Source organism: Protopterus annectens, chromosome 4.part0 (assembly GCF_019279795.1).
Source record: "Protopterus annectens isolate FY-2018-M chromosome 4.part0, PAN1.0, whole genome shotgun sequence".
Classification (NCBI taxonomy): Eukaryota; Metazoa; Chordata; order Ceratodontiformes; family Protopteridae; genus Protopterus; species Protopterus annectens.
The window spans coordinates 129,150,855-129,171,987 of NC_056733.1; the positions used below are offsets into that span (position 1 = coordinate 129,150,855).

The 21,133-nt window shown below is 43.4% G+C and overlaps 1 protein-coding gene across 1 annotated transcript in view; it reads left to right on the forward strand.

The window, feature by feature from the left end:
- LOC122800226 (dynein axonemal heavy chain 17-like) overlaps positions 1-21,133 on the forward strand; it is a 17,083,451-nt gene that overhangs the window by 6,248,119 nt on the left and 10,814,199 nt on the right. The window lies entirely within an intron of this gene.

The following is a 21,133-nucleotide window of genomic DNA, read 5'->3' on the forward strand; positions in this document are numbered from 1 at the left end:
ACACCATCATTTTTCTTCCTCCACCCCTAGTTTGGCTATGGTATTCTACCCATTTGTTATGACTGCAGATGCATCCATGAAGGACATAGTACAGTTTTGTACCTACCATAAATGTAGATGTCCGAACTGGATAGCATCTGCAGTCAGGATTACCCACCCTCCTTCCCTCTGTGGTACTCCTAGGGTATTTACCCTCCTAATAGCTAGCTGGGAGTCTCTTATGGTGTATTTGTTTGTATATATGTACATACATGCTTATTTTTGTGTTTGCCTTCTACTTTTTTGGAAACATTGGCATTTATCCAAATTTTAGCCTTCCAAGAGGGCAACTGGCATCTGGGGCAAGAAACACTGAGGAAAATGGCGTCGGCTGATGCCTTTATACCCGAAGACCAGCAGAGATGACGTCGGGTGAAGTGCGACATCAGCCGACGCCGGACCCAGACTTTGGAATCCGGCCGACCGAAGGGCTGCCTGACGACAGGACAACCCATTTGTTATGACTGCAGATGCTATCCAGTTCGGACATCTACATTTATGGTAGGTACAAAACTGTACTTTTCTCTGCCACCTTTTCTTCCTTTTAGAGTTTCAGGTTTCTAGCATTAGTTGCTCTTTTCTTTTCTTACTTGTTTTTCTAGGGTATTTGTTTTACCATTGTTAGTACTTCTTTCCTTTCTTTCTCCTTATTTCCTACCCACCCATATGGTATTCTCTTGCATACCATTGCTGGTATTTTCTTTTCTGTAATTTTTCTTAAAAAAACATATCTTTTGATGTGAAGTTGTTCAGTCTCACCGTTCATTCATCACTGATGAGTTTGGAGCCGATCCTCGGCTCCGACACGGCCGACTAGCAAGCTCAAAGTTCTCCAGTAGCTCGAGACCCCACCCCTTATCCCACAATGCACTGCTGGAATTACCTCAGATCTAGTTTGCCACGGCACGGATTTCTTGGTTTCCAGCGTTGCTCGAGACTTTATTGGGAGTTTTTAAACTTTCAGCAAGTTATATTTTTCAATTTTTATATATCCTTGATCTATTTTTACTAAGCGATATTACTAGCTAGTAGACAGTTGTTTTTCTGTGTTCATACCCCTTTCCTCAGTATAATCTATCTTTGCCTTTGGCCTTAGGATCCCTTTCTTTAGTTATTAGTCAGTGTTCCCTTTTGGGACTATTGTTATTGGATTACTTAATCCTATTTATATTGATATAGTTATCAGTTGCCCCTTTTGGGCTGTGTGTGTTTGTGTGAGTTAGTTAGTTAAAATAGCTCACAGTTAAATAGTGTGTTTCGGTTGTGGAAATGTCTGAAGAAAAAGACAAACATCCAAAGTCTGGGTTTAAAAAATGCCCAGACTTCGGACAGAAAATGTCAGTCACAGATGCCCATGTGCAGTGTGTTTACTGTTTGGGTGAGGAGCACCTGCAAGAGTCTTGCAGTATCTGTCACTCCTTTTCCACCAGAGTGCAAGCAGAAAGGAAGAGGAAGTTAATTGATAGGGGTATCATCAAACACCCTTTTTCTGAGGCATTGTCTGACCAGGATGGAGCCAGTAAATCATCCAAATCCTCCTCTGATTCTAGGTCTAAAAAGGGAAAAAGGTCAGGAAATGTGGTGACTTCGGCTCCACTGCCTTCGGAGCCGACAGTGTGTTCTTTTCAGAACTGGGACACTGCTCTGGAACTGGTTGCCGAAAAACCTCCATCCATATTGCTCCAGTTGGCTCCATCTGTTCACTCTTCCAGGTCCTCTGTCAGACTATCTGATCTGGATATGGACCGGCTGGTTCAGAAACTCTCCTGAAGGCACCAGGCCTAGCTAAATTGCTGTCAGCTCAGACCCAACCGTCGGAGCTGAAGACCCCTACTCTTGAACTGTCTGCTCCTCCTCCGAGCCATACCAGACCTTCAGAGCCAGAGGAAGGCGGCCTGATGATTGTGGATCCCTTGGAGCCAACACCTGCTCCAGTTTCGTCACTCCATCTGCTCGGACGTTCTCTGCGCCGACCTGGAACTCTAGGAGCTGACACTCTCCGGTAGGGTCCGGGGAGGATAGCCGCACCAACTTGTCAGTGCCGACTCTTCCTCTTGGGGCCTCAGCTCGGGTGAGATCGGCTCCTACCTTGGGCTCAGAGCCCACGGCTTTGGTGCGGGAGGAGATTGTGGCTCCGTCGGAGCCGTTGACCCCTTCTCATCGGAGCCTAGGTGCATTCGAAGCCATGAGACGAGTGTTGTCTCCTAAGACTTCCTCATCTCAAGGTCTGGCCTCTTCTTCCCCTAAAGTGCCTGTGTCAGTTTCTGTCTCCTCCGGTCATCCCAAGCGTAGAGACCCTGAGCCTCAGGTAGCCCCACAGGGTGCTCCCTGCTCTTCTGAGACCTCTTCAGAAGTTCCCCCTGAAGAGGTTCCCAGGAAGAGATTATGCAAGAGGAGACATTTGGACTCCCCCCCAGGAGTCTCTCACATCGGACACCGACCTGGATGAATCTTGAAATTCTTAGGCAGAGGGGTGATTGGCAGTCCAAGAGCCCTACTGAGGACGAGTCAGTTCTCCTGAAGGCATTCGGGTCTCAATCTTCCACCTCTTGGGTATCTCCGCCTTATGATGAGCTTATGGATCTGGTCTCTCGTAGGGCGTGGGAGTCTCCAGAATCTATGGAACCTGTTCCTAGAAGGCCTAATAAGTTTATTTCTGCCCCTATGGATAAGTCCTTTTTGACCAAGGGAGTCCCGGCTGATGCCATGGTGGTGGCGTCAGCCACCAAAAAGGAAATGTCTGAGACTTCCTCTTCTATCCATCCGCCTAACAGAGAATCTAGGATCATGGATAGATATGGGAAACGCATGTTCAGTTCAGCGACTTTCTCACTCAGATCACTGAACTTCTTGACACATTTTACCAGACTGTATAGAGATCTTCTTAAGGAGTTGGGAGATACTCTTCAGAGTGCTGTAGCTTCGAGTGTATCTGACAAGATTGCCACTCAGCTCTCTACCCCAAGTTGATAGTCAACTTGTCCATGTGTCTCGTATCATATGCAGCTGATGGTTTGAGTAGAGTTGCAGGTACAGGAATCGCTCTTCGTAGGCATGCCTGGATGCGACTCTGTTCCTTCGCGGAACCCGTCAAGTCTTCCTTTACTAATACCCCATTTGGCGGCTCATCTTTGTTTGGGCCAAAGGTGAAGGAGACTTTAACCAGGTGTGAGCAAGAAGGAAAGACTCTGTCTGCCGTCGGAGTCTGTTTTTCCACCCCCACTCGACCCTTTCCCAAAGGTCAGAGGGGAGGAAAGATGTGGTTCTGGAAAGCCCAAGGAGCCTTTCAAGACACACGTGGAGAGCCCCCCTCCAGAGGCAGAGGAGGGGGTTTCAATGGAAGACACTGCCCTCGCGGCAGAGGTGGCCCGCAACACCAGGGTGACAGAGATTACTTCTCTGGTCAATCCTACCAACGCTCCTGAAGGGAGGCCCGGCTGTCCTACTCTGGAGGCAGTCAGGGGTGGCTTATCATTGTACCCAAAAGCCTGGCTAAATATAACAAATGACAGTTGGGTACAAAGTATCATTTCCAGAGGGTATTTCATACCATTCTCCACTCAGCTTCTTCCCGCCAAAAAAATCCCGGACGTTCCAGCCAGTCAAATGGGACAAGCAGCAATAGAGGTACTCCGATTGCTAGAAAAAAAAAGTCATCCAGCCAGTCCCAGCAGACCAGACAGGATTCGGAACTTACACAAGATTCTTTTTGTTTCCAAAGAAAACAGGGGACTGGAGACCCATTTTGGATCTCAGCAGACTCAACCAATTTGTGAGAAAAGAGAAGTTCCGAATGGTGATGCTACAGTCCATACTCCCTTTTCTGGGGAAGGACAATTGGATGTGCTCTATCAATCTCAAGGATGCGTACTACCACATAAAGATGGCCAAACCATCCAGAGATCACCTGTTTTTCCGGCTGGGAGCCAATCATTATCAATTCCGAGCTCTGCCCTTTGGTCTCACTACAGCCCTCAGAGTGTTCACCAAGTGCATGGCAGTAGTTACGGCTCACCTGAGGCATCTAGGATTCCAGGTGTTTCCGTATCTAGATGATTGGCTCCTTACCTCCACCACCAAGCGAGAGAGGCTACTCTGACACTCTGCGATCGGCTAGGCATTACAGTCAACTTCGAAAAGTCTGCCTTGTTGCCATCGCAGCATATCGTTTTTATAGGGACAGAACTAGACACATCAACCACCACTCTTTGCGTTCCGCCAGAAAGAATTTATATTCTTCCCCAACACATCATATCCCTGATATCAAAGAACAGAGCACCAGCTGCAGAGATATTGAAAGTTCTAGGATTGATGGCGGCAGCTATTTTAGCAATCCTGTTAGCAAGGATGCATACGAGAATCCTTCAATGGCTTTTATTCACACAATGGTCTTACCAATAACTTCCAATGAGTCACATGATCCTGATAACGAATTTGTGCAAGAAGGATCTTCAGTGGTGGTTGACGTCTCTTCATGTCACAGTAGGATGTCCTTTCATGCTCCCCCCTCCAGTTGCCACTGTGACCACGGACGTTTCCCTGATAGGGTGGGGGGGGGGCTTTTTCAGGGAAAGACTGCCCAAGGCACATGGACAAATCAAGAATCACATCTGAATATCAATGTCCTGGAAATGAGAGCAGTACTTCTAGCATTGCAATACTTTCAGGACTCTCTTCCTCTAGGGACAATTGCAATACAGACAGACAACATATCAGTGGTGTGGTATCTGAACAAACAAGGTGGGACCAAGTCTTATCCCCTTTACTGAGAAGCCCTCAGAGTATGGCAGTGGGCACTGTCATCCCAGCGCTTTCTGTTGGCAATGCACATCCTGGACAAATCCAACGTCGTAGCGGACAGACTGAGCAGAGCAATTTTATTGCCCCACGAATGGTCCCTCAAACAAAAGATTGTGGACAGGATCTTCCGCAAATGGGGCCAGCCTTCCTGCGACCTGTTCGCCAGTCACATCAACAAATGCAGAAGCTATTTTGCCCTGATTCCCACGCCAGGTCACTCCCCGAGGGATGCTATTGTCCACGATTGGCCCTCGGGTCTCCGCTACACATTTCCACCAATTCCCCTGATACTCAAATTCTTACAGAAAGCAAAGTCGCTGGGACGGATGATTATCCTTATAGCTCCTCATTGGCCTCGGTAGATTTGGTTTCCGTTTCTTTACCATCACATTCTGGAAGATCCATGGATCCTGGACCCTGTTCCGGACTTGTTGACACATCCGTCAGGGGATCTTCAACCATCCTTGCAGACACTGAAGCTAACCGCTTGGCTGCTCCAATTCCCCGCATAGCCAGGCTCTATAATCTTTCCCATGACACTAGTCAGATTTTGTTGGCTTCCCATAAACCTTCCACTAGAAAATTGTATCGTAGTAAGTGGAAGAGATTTTCCATTTGCGCTTCTTCCCACAACATTGACCTTTATCAAGCGCCATTGTCTTCTATCTTACAATTCTTGATAGAAATCTTCAACAAAGGAGCAGAGGCTGCTACAGTATGAGTGCAATTAGCTGCTATATCTAATTTCCATCTAGGAATTGATGGTTTGAATATTATGGCTCACCAACTGTCTAAGGCTTTTCTAAAAGGTTCCTTTCACATAAGGCCTCCAGTGAAGACACCTTATTCCCCCTGGAATTTGAATTGTATGTTATCTCATATCATTCTTCCTCCTTTTGAGCCGGCCACATCTTGTGAACTAAAATTTCTGTCATGGAAAACTATCTTCTTAGTAGCTGTCACTTCAGCCCATAAAGTGTCAGAGCTCCAAGCCCTATCCATCAAGCCCCCTTATATGGTCTTCCATGCTGACAGAGTATCTCTCAGGACAAATCCATCCTTTTTGCCCAAAGTATGTTCTGAGATTAACATTAATCAAGTCATTGAGTTGCCCGTTTTCTTCCCTAATCATACCAACAAATTGTAATATATGTTGCATAAACTTGATGTTCATAGACAACTTAAGATTTTATTTGGACAGAACAAAAGACATTAGGAAGTCAGATCAGCTCTTTATGTCTTTTTCTGAGGCCAGGAAAGGTAAACCACTTGCTAAAACAACCCTGTCTAAGTGGCTGTTGGATTGTATCACCTACACATATACTTGTCACAATATGCCCTTGTCTAGTAAGGTAAAGGCTCATTCAACCAGAGCAGTTTCTACCTCTTCAGCCTTTCAGGCCAAATTACCTTTGGACAACATTTGTGCAGCAGCCGCAAGGTCTAAACCTCACACTTTTATAACTCATTACAAAGTGGATAAGGCCTCCAGGACAGGGCTTCATTTGGTTCTACAGTTCTGAAGAGTGTGCTTCCGTGAGCCACCCAAGATCAGGGTACTAGGGACGCTACCCATCAGTGATGAATGAATGGCTAGATTGAACAACTTCACATAAAGAAGTTATGTACTCACCATAACATTCCATGTGAGTTGTTCCATCTCACCTTCATTCTCACGTCCCTCCCTCCTTCCCCTTCTGGCTGGCAGTTGACCTGGAGGCTGTCTTCATCCTGGTTTTTCAATGTGTATTAATTCCTAGGCAGAATAATTATTGTACTTCTATATGGTACGCAGCAAACAAGATCTGAGGTAATTCCAGCAGTGCATTGTGGGATAAGGGGTGGGGTCTCGAGCTACTGGAGAACTTTGAGCTTGCTAGTCGGCCGTGTCTGAGCCGAGGATCGGCTCCAAACCCATCAGTGATGAATGAAGGCGAGATGGAACAACTCACATGGAACGTTATGGTGAGTACATAACTTCTTTTTTCTTCTATCATGACTAAAAAAACCTATGGGTTTTAAAAAGTGCACTTCCTGTGTGCATAAGATACCTAATTTTGATGCCCAGGGGGAGTGTGTGTACTATTAGAAGTGGCCCACCTTAAAACTCCATGCTCCATTTGTGCTAGGCTTAATTCTTGACTTTGATTTATCACCACAATAAGCTTGTCTTGAAAGGGTTGCTTCTACCTTCTGCTTCATCTTCTGCTGCATCTGTTTCAGGGGGTCAAAACCCACCAAGAAACAAAAGTCTTTATTGTAATCCAGGGAGTACAGAAAATAGTCTCCCGATCCTTCTCCAAAACTTGCTTCGGCCTCAGAGCTGCCAGCCAGAATTGTGAAAAGCTCAGATCCGTCTTCTTTGGATCTGTGGTGACTCTTAAGTCTCCTAGAAGCGAAGTCTTCCTTTTTCTCCAAAACCCATTTCCCCATGTCATAGATCACCTCTTTTCCAGGAGACACCAAAGAGGATGTCACATGCCCTTTCCACGTCGTCCTCTGTCAGGTCCTACCAAAGCCTATTTGAAAAAGATATGGATAGAATGATGAGAAAGTTTCTCAGGGCTTAGATTCAGATGGGGGAGTTATCAGCTCTGCCTTCCATTGGATCCATGAGCTTCTATCCTGCTCTTCCACTTATTTCTCCTTCTCCAATCCATGCAGTGATTTTTAGAGAAATCCAATCTGAGAATCTCAAGAGGCTCCCAGTCCAGATCTGATCTCTCATCTCTCAGGGATGGTACACTGGGACATTTGCAGACCTTAAATTAATCTCATGGTTTCTCCAGTTCCTCTAGTGGTTTGACAGCCTAGGCTTTCCTCTCAGTCTGGTAGATATTGTTATCATCCCAGAAAGACTCCACCAGGAAAATTTACAAGAGTAAATAGGTTCATAGTTAGTTACTAGGCTATTGGTCCAAGGGCCTACGTAAGCCTAGACAACAATGTTCCCTGGCTTACGCCACCAAAGAAAGTTATTTTTCTGTGCCACTGTCGAGCAGAGACACAGAAGTGATCCCCAGGGTGTATTTCCTATTTCCCATCCACTCATCAAGATTTTTCTTGAAGAGTGCTAATGAAGAACTTTGCTTGACATAGATGGGTAGCCTGTTCCAGAGTATGGGAAGTCTCTGGGACAGGAATCTATCCCTCCAACATGTCCTGTTTATTGTGACAAGGTTTAGGTCCCTAGAGCGTGTAGCTCAGAGGGATTGGGATTTCTTTAGGTGTAGCATGTCCAACAGCTCTGGGTTTGACATAGCTTTATATGTTAGGCAGAGATCACCTCAGAGTAGGCGATATGCTACGGAGTAAAGCTGGAGTTTTTTGAGGTGGTCAGTGTAGGGCATTTGTTTGAGGCCAGTAATCCTCTTTGTGAGGTACTTCTGTGGCCTTTCCAGATGCTGCAGATGTCTTGTGAGGTACATTCCAAAAGGGGCATTGTACTCTATAATGGGTCTAATGAGTGTTGAGTAGAGGGAAAAATGACCTCTTTTTCCCTGGATGAGAACCCTTTTATGATGAGGTGTGCCATGTAGAAGGACTTCCTGGCTACTGTGGCGATGTGACTACCAAAGGAGAGACTAATGTCCACCTGGGTCCCGAGGTCTCTTATCACACATTCGGTGTTAAGTAGATTGCTGCCTATGTGGTAGCTCATGGGTACAGAGTTTTTACCAAAGGGGTTGACACTGCACTTTTTGGCATTCAGCTTGAGGCCATGACTCTGACATCAGGCATCTGTCTCAGTGAGGCCCTTCCCTAGGATGTCCACATCATTTGGAGACTTGACTATGGCGCCTAGTTTGCAGTCAACTGTGAACTTCATTAGGCAGAGTCCTTCTGTGTTAGCCTGTACTTCAGAGAAGTAAATACCAAACAGGAGAGGTCCCAGGACGGAACCCTGTGGTACTTCACTTGTCATTGCTTAGAGGTCAGATTTGGAGTCTGCAACTTTTACAGTGTGGGTTCTGTCAGTGAGCCAGTTGGCAACCCATCTTGTGATGTAGGGATTTATACCTAGTTTAGTGAGTTAAGCTATAATTCCAGAATGGGGGATGGTGTTGAAAGCCTTGGCGAGGTCAAGATAGGCTGTGTGAACCACCTTACCCTCATCTACGGCTTTGGTGACTCCCTCAAAGATGTTGATCAGGTTCAGGAGGCATGATCTGCCTTTCACAAACCCGAACTGGGTGGGATCCAGAGTTTGGAGGTTACCAATGTTTTTGTTTATGAGTTCCATGATGATACGTTCCATGGCCTTGCAGACCAGGCTCGTCAGGGTAATAGGTCGATAGTTCCCGGGATCAGTGGTGGCTCCCCCTTTGTGGAGTGGGATAACTGTTGCTGTGCGCCATTCAGTGGGCACAAAGCCTGATGCAAGGCTATTATTGAACATGGTACTTAAGTAGGCAGCCAGTTCTTTCTGAAGTTCGTGTAAAACGCAGCCTGGGATGTTATCCGGTCCCATGGATGCTGTGTTTTTGGCTTTATAGACTGCAGCTTATACCTGCGTAGTTGTGATTACAGGGATTCTGCATTCTTCCTGTATAGATATGGGCCCTTTAGGGGGTGGGGGGGGGCTAAAGTAAGGACTGAACCTATCTGCCAGGATGTTGGCAATATCAGTTGGTTCTGTAATTTTCGTGCCTTTGTGCTGTGACTCAGAGCAGATCTGAGTGTTGCCATCGAGATTCTTGACATAGCTATAGAATGCTTTGTGGTTGTCGTTAGAATTAGTGACAATTTTGTTTTCGTAGCTAGCTTTGGAGGATCTTATAGGGGATCTCAGCTTCTTACTGAGGCTGACCAGGGAACTCCTCCACTCATGGGATTTTACTCTCTTTTGCAACAGTTTCTTCCTTCTGTTGTACAGTTTGTTTATGGAAGGGGACCACCAGATTGGCTTCTTTTTTGGGGGGATAGCATCTTGGTTCTGTTTGGGATTGCACGATCCATGCGCTCGTGTAAGTTCTTATAGAGTGCATTTGTGTAGGATTCAGCAGTTGTAACTGTATTGTCCATCTGCATGGGTGTCATGAAGTTCACCACTTCTGTCTTAAGAATCATGAAGTTGGCTTTGGAGAAATTTTTTACCGTGGTTTCCTTAATGGGGAGTGGGGGCGGGATGTGGATATCAAGGGTGATTAGCTTATGATCGGATCAGACCAACGAGGAGTTGACTTCAGGTGTGGAACACCAGTCACTCATGTTGGTAATGACTAGGTCTAGGATATTGTTGCCCCTGGTGTAGGGTGTGGATAAGTTGATCCAAGGCATTGGAGTTTATGAATTCCAGAAAGCATTGAGCTAAGGAGTTGGTACACAAATAGTTTTCCCAGTTAATGGTGGGGTAGTTGAAGTCGCCCATTATTAGAGTGTTTGGTTGAATGCTAATATTTTCCAGTACATCAAGAAAAGAGGAGTGGGAATCCTGGGGCATGGTGGGAGATCTGTAGCAAATTACAATTTGGATTGCAGTTTTTCCCAGAGTTAGTTGCACTTGGATAACCTCAGATGCATTATGCTGAGAAACTAGCCTGGAGATGTGGATATCCTTAATTAATATGGACACACCTCCGCCTTTGGTGTTTCAGTCCAGGTTACATGGCCGAAAAGTGTGGTATGAGTTATAGCCTGGTAGTGCAGGGGTGCTCTCTGGAGCCTTGAACCAGGTCTCAGTCACTGCACAGATATCGATGTTCTCCATTTTAAGGAGTGCCTCGAGTGAGTGCATTTTGAGATTTAGACTTCTAGCATTGAGTAGCATTACCCTCAGTTTTTGCTTGCCTGTTCCTGTTACAGTGGTGAATTTGTTGTTTGAATGTTTCCTAAAAAAGGCACTATAGGGGCAGCAAGAGCCTTAGCCAGTATCCGGAATCTCAGGGGCGACAGGTGCAGGCCATCTGTGGCAAAGCATCGTGGTCTGTCGACCATGTCATCCCAAGCAGACAGATACTGGATCCCCTTAGAATGGCACCAGAAGCTTAGCCAATTGTTGAAGTCAGTCATTTTGTCCTTGTACTGCGGTATCATTCGGGGCAATGGCAGATTGCTTTTCAGGGCTAGGGTCATACCTGCCTGGGCTACAAGATTGGACAGCTCTTCGATGCATCTTTTCGTGTAGTCCAGGGAGGTACGTCTCAGGTTATTCACACCAACATGGACAATGACAGAGTCATATTTGTACTTGTTGTGGCATGACCTGAGTGCCTAGGTTATGTGGCGGATCCTGGCACCCGACAGTAACCTTCTCCTTGTTTAGCCTGGTGAGTGGGACATCATTATGCCTGACTATAGAGTCACCTATGACTAGTGTGTTGGGTACGTTGTTTTGCCTTATTGGCTGTGGTTGATTGGCACACTGAGTCTGTGGGCTATGTGTCATTTGGGTTGTGTTGGGGGATGGAGGTTTCTTGCGTTTTTGATTTGGAAGTCTCTGTTGCTTAGACAGATTATTATTGAGGGCCTCCGCGAATGTTTTTGTGTTACTTTGTGTGGATTTTGGTGGTGTAGATTTAGTGAGACTATGTGATGAGTGTGGTGCAAATGTTTACCTTCTCCTCATGACTGTCAAGTTCAGTCTTGGCTGGAGAGAGCTTTATCTCCAGTTTGGCTAGATAAGTGCATCTCTCACAGGTCGTATTGTTGGGTGGTAGGAGGATAGGGTTGTCTGTGTACAAGAGGCAATTTCTACATTGCCTCAAGATGCCCAGATTCATCAGATAGACAGGAGAGAACACTGGGAGCTGACCCTTGGACATGCCTGAATGAAAAACTATTTTCCTCTAGATAAGTGAAGAAAGCGAGTACAAGAGCTGTTTTTCTCTAAGCAAGTGAGAAAAGTAAGTACAAAAACTGTTTTCCTCTAGGTAATGAGGAAGATTGAGTGCTATAGTAATTAGTAGCTTATTTAGTGCTTACAAGTTCTGAACAAGTGCTGAGCATGAATAAGCAAATTTAAGTGCTAAAACTAAGAATCTGTATCTGCACTAGATGACTTACTGGACAGAAACAAGTGCAAATGCAGGCCTTCAAATCAGAATGTTGAGAGAGATGGAAGAGATTGCCCAAATGGCCAATAACTACAATTTCTGGGCCAGAACCACTCCTTATGTGGTAGACAGGTTACCTAGTGCTTACCACTCCCACTGATAAGCTAGAAGGCTTCTCTCCAACACAGAAAGGCTTGGGGGGCTCAGAAGCTTACATACAGTCCTGGATACAGCAAATCTGTATCTGGAACACTAGTTACAGGAAAGGTAGAAAACAGGCTTACAGTTTTTTTTTTGTTGTTTTTTTTTTTTTTTCAGAAAAGTAGCAAAAACAGTAGTAAAAACAATTCACACGCAGTGCAAGCTAGCACACTTGAGTATGTAGCAATATTAGACAAAACACAGTTTAAAAAATAAAAACTTCTTCAGAATGAAATAATTACAAAAAGCTGACCCTATATATACATCCTTCCCCTACTTGACATAATTGATCAATTGCATCACTGACAATTAACTAAAAGGAATACAATTCTCAAAATACAAGTACCACATAAATAAATACATGTAGTACATAATAACATGTGCAACTATAAAATTCTTATCAGTTTAAATTACAAAACTCATTAAATGACACATAAAAACATAATTACTTTAAAATTCATTTTTTCCCATTACTTGGAAAAGGAGTTGTTTTACATGAAGATGAGTCTAGGTCTGAGACTAGTTTATTTAATAAATCAGCAATTTTTAAATATAATAAGCAGTTCATGGGCAACAGTCAAATAATTCAACGTAACTGGAATTTGTTTACCACTAGTAAAGATTACTTAGATTTAGTGGGGACACTGCCTAATATTGTATACAAGAAGGACACCACATTTAAAAACATGCTTGAAAGATCACAGCAAATTTACCCACAAGTAGGTGGCATGTTTAAGTGTGGTTTTTGTGTCCAATGTCAATATATTATAGAAGGCACTGAGATGCGTATACCTAATTATGGTAAACATATACACAAAAAGAAATCTTCCTTTAGTAGCAAGGCAGTTGTTTATTTAGCCCTCTGTACCCAGTATCCAAGTTTCTATATAGGGAAGACCATTAATGCCCTTAGAAGTAGAGTTTACCAGCACTTTTATGACATTAAGAAACATGATTTAAAGAATGTTCTGGCAGTACATGTTACAAATAATGAGGGACATAGTTTTAAGTTTACAGCATTAGAACAAGTAACATTGGGTGATAGAGGTGGGCCATTGAATGACTATTTGGAATCTAGGGAATTAAAGTGGCAATTGAGAACCAATGCCGCACAACAACCCAGTCTAAATAGTAGTCTATCTATACGTTCTATCCTCAGACTAAAAACTGAAGGATATATGTAAATATATTAGTAAACACATCACTTACACTGTATTTGCTAAGGTTTTTAAAGAATTTTAAAGTAATTATGTTTTTATATGTCATTTAATGATTTTTGTAATTTAAACTTATAAGAATTTTATAGTTGCACATGTTATTATGTACTACATGTATTTATGTATGTGGTACTTGTATTTTGAGAGTTGTATTCCTTTTAGTTAATTGTCAGTGATGCCATTGATCAATTATGTCAAGTAGGGGAAGGATGTACATATAGGGTTAGCTTTTTGTAATTATTTCATTCTGAAGAAGTTTTTATTTAGAAGACGAAATTGCTTAATAAATTACACTTGTGTTTCATCCTGTTAGTTTTTGGGTTTCTACTGCATTTTGTTGATCTCTGACAGTTTAAAAACTGCAATTAAATTAAAAAGGACTAAAAGCAAGTGCAGAAAGAGTTTATTAGGTAGAATGTGTTAAAGAGATGGGGCTGGGAGAAATGTCCCAGATCAAATCACAGTGGGGCGGGCAACTGCAAAAGCCACCAAATTTAAACTACAAACCAAAAATAAGGAAGGTGGGTGGGACAAAACAGTTTCAACAGAGATCTAAGCAACAACTAACAGTACTAACTCTAAAACCAAAAAAATATACTCAGCTCTGTATATTTGCAGATCAGTCTTTCAGAACAGGGAGACAGCAGTTTCAACAGAGATCTAAGCAACAATTAAACTCTATAACCAAAAAAATTATATATACTCAGCTCTGTATATTTGCAGATAGTCTGGAAGGCAGTCTCTCAGAACACAGGTTCCAGCAATTAAATACATGCTGTTACTAACAGGTCAAATTTTATGCAAGTAATCATTGAGTTGAATAACACACAAGCTGTAAAAAACAGTTATACCAACTGAAGACACGGCAGAAAATAGGGGTGGGGTGGGGAAAACAGTTTCAACAGAGATCTAAGCAACAACTAACAGTACAAACTCTAAAACCAAAAATATATACTCAGCTCTGTATATTTGCAGATCAGTCTCTCAGAACAGGGAGACAACAGTTTTAACAGAGATATAAGCAACAATTAACAAACTCTATAACCAAAAAAATATACTCACCTCTGTATATTTGCAGATAGTCTGGAAGGCAGTCTCTCAGAACACAGGTTCCAGCAATTAAATGCAGGCTGTTACTAACAGGTCAAATTTTATACAAGTGATCCTTGAGTTAGATAACACACAAGCTGTAAAAAACAGTTATACCAATTGAAGACATGGCAGAAAATAGGGGGGAACAGTTTCAACAGAGATCTAAGCAGCAACTAACAGTACAAACTCTAAAACCAATAAAATATACTCAGCTCTGTATATTTGCAGATCAGTCTCTCAGAACAGGGAGACAACAGTTTCAACAGATATGTAAGCAACAATTAACAAACTCTATAACCAAAAATATATATACTCAGCAATGCATATTTGCAGATAGTCTGGAAGGCAGTCTCTCAGAACACAGGTTCCAGCAATTAAATGCAGGCTGTTACTAACAGGTCAAATTTCATGCAAGTGATCCTTGAGTTAGATAACACACAAGCTGTAAAAAACAGTTATACCAACTGGAGACACGGCAGAAAATAGGAGGGGGCAGTTTAAACAGAGATCTAAGCAACAACTAACATTACAAACTGTAAAACCAAAAAAATATACTCAGCTCTGTATATTTGCAGATCAGTCTCTCAGAACAGGGAGACAACAGTATCAACAGAGATCTAAGCAACAATTAACAAACTCTGTAACCAAAAAAGTATACTCAGCTCTGTATATTTGCAGATAGTCTGGAAGGCAGTCTCTCAGACCACAGGTTCCAGCAATTAAATGCAGGCTGTTACTAACGGGTCAAATTTTTATGCAAGTGATCCTTGAGTTAGATAACACACAAGCTGTAAAAAACAGTTATACCAACAGAAGACACAGCAGAAAATAGGGGGGAACAGTTTCAACAGAGATCTAAGCAACAACTAACAGTACAAACTCTAAAACCAAAACAATATACTCAGCTCTGTATATTTGCAGATCAGTCTCTCAGAACAGGGAGACAACAGTTTCAACAGAGATTTAAGCAACAATTAACAAACTCTGTAACCAAAAATGATGTACTCAGCTCTGTATATTTGCAGATAGTCCTGAAGGCAGTCTCTCAGAACACAAGTTCCAACAAAAATGGTTTTCCTATTTGGCCTATCAAAGAGAATCAGATCCTTTTACTGCACCTATTCTTGCTGTCCTGGATTTCCTAGCATTGATTTTACAGAAGGAGCTTGTTTTTCCATCATCAGAGTTGAATAAATAGCCATCTCTAATTATCATACTGAAGACAATGCTTCTCCTCTAGTTTCATCCAAACTATGCAAAGCTTTCCTTAAGGCTTTGCATAGTTTGGATGAAACTAGGGGAGAAGCAAACTATGCAAAGCTTTCCTTAAAGGCACTTTTTTAATTAGGCTTCCAGTGAAAGACCCTATTCCACCCTGCAATCTAATGCTGTTACTTCAGTGTTTAACTCAGACTCCCTTCAAGCCATTCGCCACGTCTGATCTTAAGTTTCTGTCTTGGAAACTCGCCTTTCTAGTGGCAATTACCTCAGCAAGACAATTGTCTGAACTTCAAGCACTCCACTCAAAATCCCCTTATTTGGTTTTCCATAAAGATTGGATTACATTATGAACTGATCCTTCCTTTCTGCTCAAAGTAGCCTTGGAGGCGAACATCAACAGGCCATCAACTTAACTGTTTTCTTCCCCAACTTCTCTAACAAAGGTAACTACATGCTTCATCTTTTACATGTACATAGACAGCTCTGTTTGTAGCTTCACAGGAGGACAAAATAACCACAGAAAAACATATCAGCAGCTCCTCTCCTTTGCCTCCAACTGGTTGTGAAAACCAGTTTTCAAAATTGCCTTAGCAAAGTAGCTAACAGATTGCATATCATTTGTTTTTGTCAGTGAGGCCTTTTCTTGCCCAGACCTCCTAAAGCTTAATCCACAAGATCCATGGCTGCTACTTTTGCATTTTGATGCACAGCTTCAATTTATGACATTTGTGCTGCAGCCACTTGGTCCATTGCTCATAATTTTATTGCTCATTGCTAATTAGATTTGCTCTCCAGAAACAGAGCTTCTTTTGGTTCTGCAGTACACCAGAATATCCTTCCATGAGGGCCATGCAAGGTTCACATAGCTTGGAACTCTGTTCCTTCAGTTAAGGAATGAATGAACATTACAACATCAGATATAAAAGTTATGTACTCACCATAACTATCCATCTGTGTTGTCCATTTTTATTCTTCCTCAACTTCCTGCCCTCCTTTCCCAACCTTTCCCTCTGGGAGTGAACTGATAGTGAATACCGAACCACTGTTCCATGTTTGAGCCCCTGTCTTTCCTGTTGACTTTCCTTCTATATTGGCTGTGGTTAGTGTTTCTTCATTTGGGGAAGTAAAGTCTATCTGAGGTATTACTGGTTTCTGAGACATTATGGGTAAAGGGAGGAGCTTGAGAATTGTATCTGTAAGTCTAAGAAAAGTGGCTGAGCTGGATCCGAGCTTGGATCTGAGACCCATCAGTTGAGGAAGAATAAAAATGGACAACATACATGGAACACTATGGTGAGTACATAACTTTATTTTGTTCCAGTTTCTCTGGTACAGCAGTGTTCTGTCTTCCAACAGCTACCATTTTATTAAAACAGCTCTTCTTGAGCAGTTTCATAATGAGCCAGCCTTTCTTCATTTTGACCTCTGACTCTTGCAGTTTTATTAGTTCATCTGAATAGCTGTTTTAAGCTCCTTCTATTTTTTCAAGCCTTTTGTTATTTTAGTTGATATACTCCTTCAGTGTTTCATTTATTTTAATGAGATTGGAGCACGTTTGACTTATTTTTTCCTCTAAATTACTGGAAGTCATATCTTGTACCAGAGCTGGTGCTTGAACTGCTTTTTGCTGAACAACTGCAGGATTTCTCCTCATTAGCATTTTCCAGTTGATTTTCTTTCAGACTCTCTAAGTTTCTTCTTTGCTGGCATCCAGGTTGTGTACTTGCTAGACAGTGGCTGAATTTTAGATGTAATTATTGTCCTTTATCAGTTTCTTTTTTCACCCTGAGTGAGCTCAAATTATGCTGTTGGGCAGTGTGCAGCCATCTTCAAAAGCCCCTTTTTGTCATTCCCCTTTGTGATGCCCATGCCCTGGCCCAGCAATCAAGGAGCCTCGATCCTCACCACCTTACACCAGTGAGGGGCGTCCATATAGGGAAAGGATAATAAATACACACAGTAAAGTACAATTTCCCTTAAGAGCACACAGAGATCACTGTCAGTCTGGGGCTGGTTTCTCCCTTTCTCTCCAGGTCTCCAGTAAGACTTCCCACTGGCACAGCTATAGGGTCCAGATCTCAGCCTAGTGGGCAAGCTAAAACCTTCAGCACCCTCTCTGTCCAACCATTGCTTCATGCCCCTGCCCAAGTAGCTGACACACACACACTTTAAGATAAGAGTTATATACAAACACACAGACACTCCTGGGGAAGGCTGGCACAGGTTCTCTAGCTGTGCCCCTTTTCTGCCAAGTGTAAAAGGTAGTACAAGCTGCCACTACCAGCTAATATTTATCAGCTACTCAAAGGCCCTTAAAAGGGTATCCAATTATTAGTGTGCAATATTATTATCCAAATTGTCTGACCTAACAGTCAAGACTTATTTGGAGTGACTTGGTACAGCATCACTATATACATGCAATGTACTCTTAGAGCTTAAATTATCTCTATACAAAACAGCCACAGTTGAAAGGTTTAAAAATATTTAATAATAAATAATAAAAACACAAGACAATACTTCTTACTACACAGTGCTAGTCAATAGTTCAGAGATCACAGAGAAATACTTAAAATAATACCGCAGAAAAGTTGTAACATCAACACAGAAAAACACTTAACGTCTAATCTTCCTAATTCCTAGCTATAACTAAGAGACAACACAGTTCTAAATAACTTACATATAGAAACAGGCAGAGTGGTGAGTTGAGTGTTCTCAAGACAAATGCTCTGAGCTCTCCGATTCTCTCTCTTTAAATTGATAACACAGAGCTGCTTCACATGACATCATTCTTCACACTTCTCTGGTGTTCCCAGGCTAACAGAAACTACATTTACATTCTTTACATCTGGTCAGACATGCAAATTCTAACCATTAACTCTGGTCTTAAAACAATCGGCAAGATGCCTCCTCTAGACATATTGGCTCCATATTTTGACATCAAAGACAGTCATACAATGCTTGACTTAGCTTTCTTACAGCAGAGTGCACTGTTGTTACATATTTGCAGTTCAGTATCCAATGCAGTCATTTCACATTTAAGAGAACAAGCCCGTGGCTTACATTAATATTTGCAAATGACAGGATTATCTACGGAATTCTATCTGGCTAGTCTGGCAGCCTTCACCTATCTTCACACATCTCCCCCCACTGGAGAACTCAAGCTAGTTTTTTAAGTGACCCTTGAGAAACGTTGCTTGAGAGGTTCAGGTCTGTCTGCGTATATTTTACCCCATTCCCTGTCTTGAGAGCCCATCTGTGTTGGGATTGCTAGACCCACTGTGGTGCTGCATTGACATATCATATGCTTACAACCCTAGGCTCCATCTTAGCAACTTGGCATTTTGCTGGCTGGCTCTGTTCTTCCTTGTCAGGTGTGTGAGGGGAGCAGCTATGGTACTATAACTGGGGACGAACTTTCTGTAGTACCCTGCTGTCCCAAAGAATGCCCTCACCTGCTTTTTGGTAACAGGTGCACGCCATGCCTGAATGGCTTCTACTTTGGCAAGTTCAGGCCTGATCATACCACTCCCCACTTTATGTACCAGGTAGGAGACCTCTGCCATACCCACCTGACATTTGCTGAGCCTAATGGTCAACCCTGCCCTCTGTAGTCTGCCCAGCACCTCCTTGACATGTTGAAGGTGCTGTTGCCAGGAATGGCTGTAGACGACAGTATCATCTAGGTAAGCAAGGGCAAACCCTCCTGCTTCTGCTAGGATATGATCTACCAGCCTCTGGAAAGTTGCAGGGGCATTCTTCATCCCAAAGGGCATCTTTGTGAACTCATACAAGCCAAAAGAAGTCACAAAGGCTGACTTCTCTGTAGCACTGGGAGTCAAGGGCACCTGCCAGTAACCCTTGGTAAGATCAATGGTTGTAAGATACTTAGCCCCACCCAGCTGCTCTAAGGCCTCATCTGTCCTAGGCATGGGGTGAGCATCTGACTCTGTGTGACTGTTTCATTTCCTGTAGTCCACACAGGACCTGGTGCTGCCATCCTTCTTTGGCACCAGCACCACTGGGGAGGCCCAGGAATTGTTGGACTCTTGAATTACCCCTAGTTCCAACATCTCCTGTATTTCCTTCCTCTGAGTCTGTTTGACTCTCTCAGGCACCCTTTTTGGGGGTCTGCCTAATAGGCCTTTGGGGTCCTGTATCCACCTGGTGCTGCATCAGGTGGGTGCACCCTGGTTTACCAGTGAACATGTCCCCAAACTCCTGTAATACTGCTTGGATTTCTTAAACCTGGGTGGGAGATAGCTGCTGGGACATTGCTACCCCCTCCACTGAGGTGTCATTTTGAGCCTCACTGAGGAGATCAGTCACCAGATCTCCCTCAGACTTCTCCTGCAATCCACTGCAAATGTCAGCACAAGGGCCTCCCTATCATGGTAAGGTTTTGTCATGTTAACATGGTACAATTTGTGCCTCTGCCTTCTGCCTAGCAGTTTCACAACGTAGTTAACATCACTTACCTTTCTTACCACCTTGTAGGGTCCCTCCCAAGCTGCTTGCAGCTTGTTGTGTCTGACAGGAATGAGAACCATTACCTGCTGCCCCACAGCATACTCTCTAGCTCGGCCATTCCTGTCATACCATACTTTTTTCTGTTGTTGGGCTTCTGCCAGGTTCTCCTGGGCTAAGCCCATGAGTTCCCTGAGTCTTGTCCTGAGGTTTAGGACATATGTCACAACAGACTCCTTGTGAGGTTCACACTCACCTTCCCACTCATCTCAAATTAAATCTAGAGGTCCCCTCACCCTATGCCCATACACCAACTCAAAGGGTGAAAAACCTTTGGATTCCTGGGGAACCTCTCTGTAATCATACAACAAACAGGGCAAATATTTTTCCGACTCCCTTTTGAACTGGTCTGCAAATGCCCGTAGCATGGACTTGATTGTAGAGTTTAACCTCTCAACAAGAGCATTAGTCTGGGGGATGGTAGGGGGTGGATTTCAGGTGCTTCACCCACAGGACTTCCACAGACAAGCCAGCAGGTCTGACATGAAATTGGCACCTCTGTCAGTCAGTATTTCTTTTGGGAAACCTACCCTGCTGAAAATCTCTAACAAAGCATTTTCCACCTTTTCTGCCTCAATGGAGGACAGAGCCACTGCCTCAGGGTATCATGTAGCATAATCCACTACCACTAGGATATACTCTTTCCCTGTGGAACCTAGGGTACTCAGAGGTTCATAGGTTCATAGGTAGGTACTAGGCTATTGGCCATAGGGCCTATACAAGCCCAGCCAAAAAGCTACCCTGGCTTTTGCCACCCAAGAAAATGATTTTCCTGTGTCACTGTCGAGCAGAGACATAGAAGTGATCCATGGGGTGAATTTCCTATTTCCCTTCCAATCATCAAGATTTTTCTTGAAGAGTGCTAATGAGGAGCTTTGTTTGATATAGATAGGTAGTTTATTCCTGAGTACGGGAAGTCTCTGGGACAGGAATCTATCCCCCCGGCATGTTCTGTTTATTGTGGTGACAAGGTTTAGCTCCCTAGAGCTAGGAGGGATTGGGATGTCTTTAAGTGGAGCACGTCCAACAGCTCTGGGTTTTACA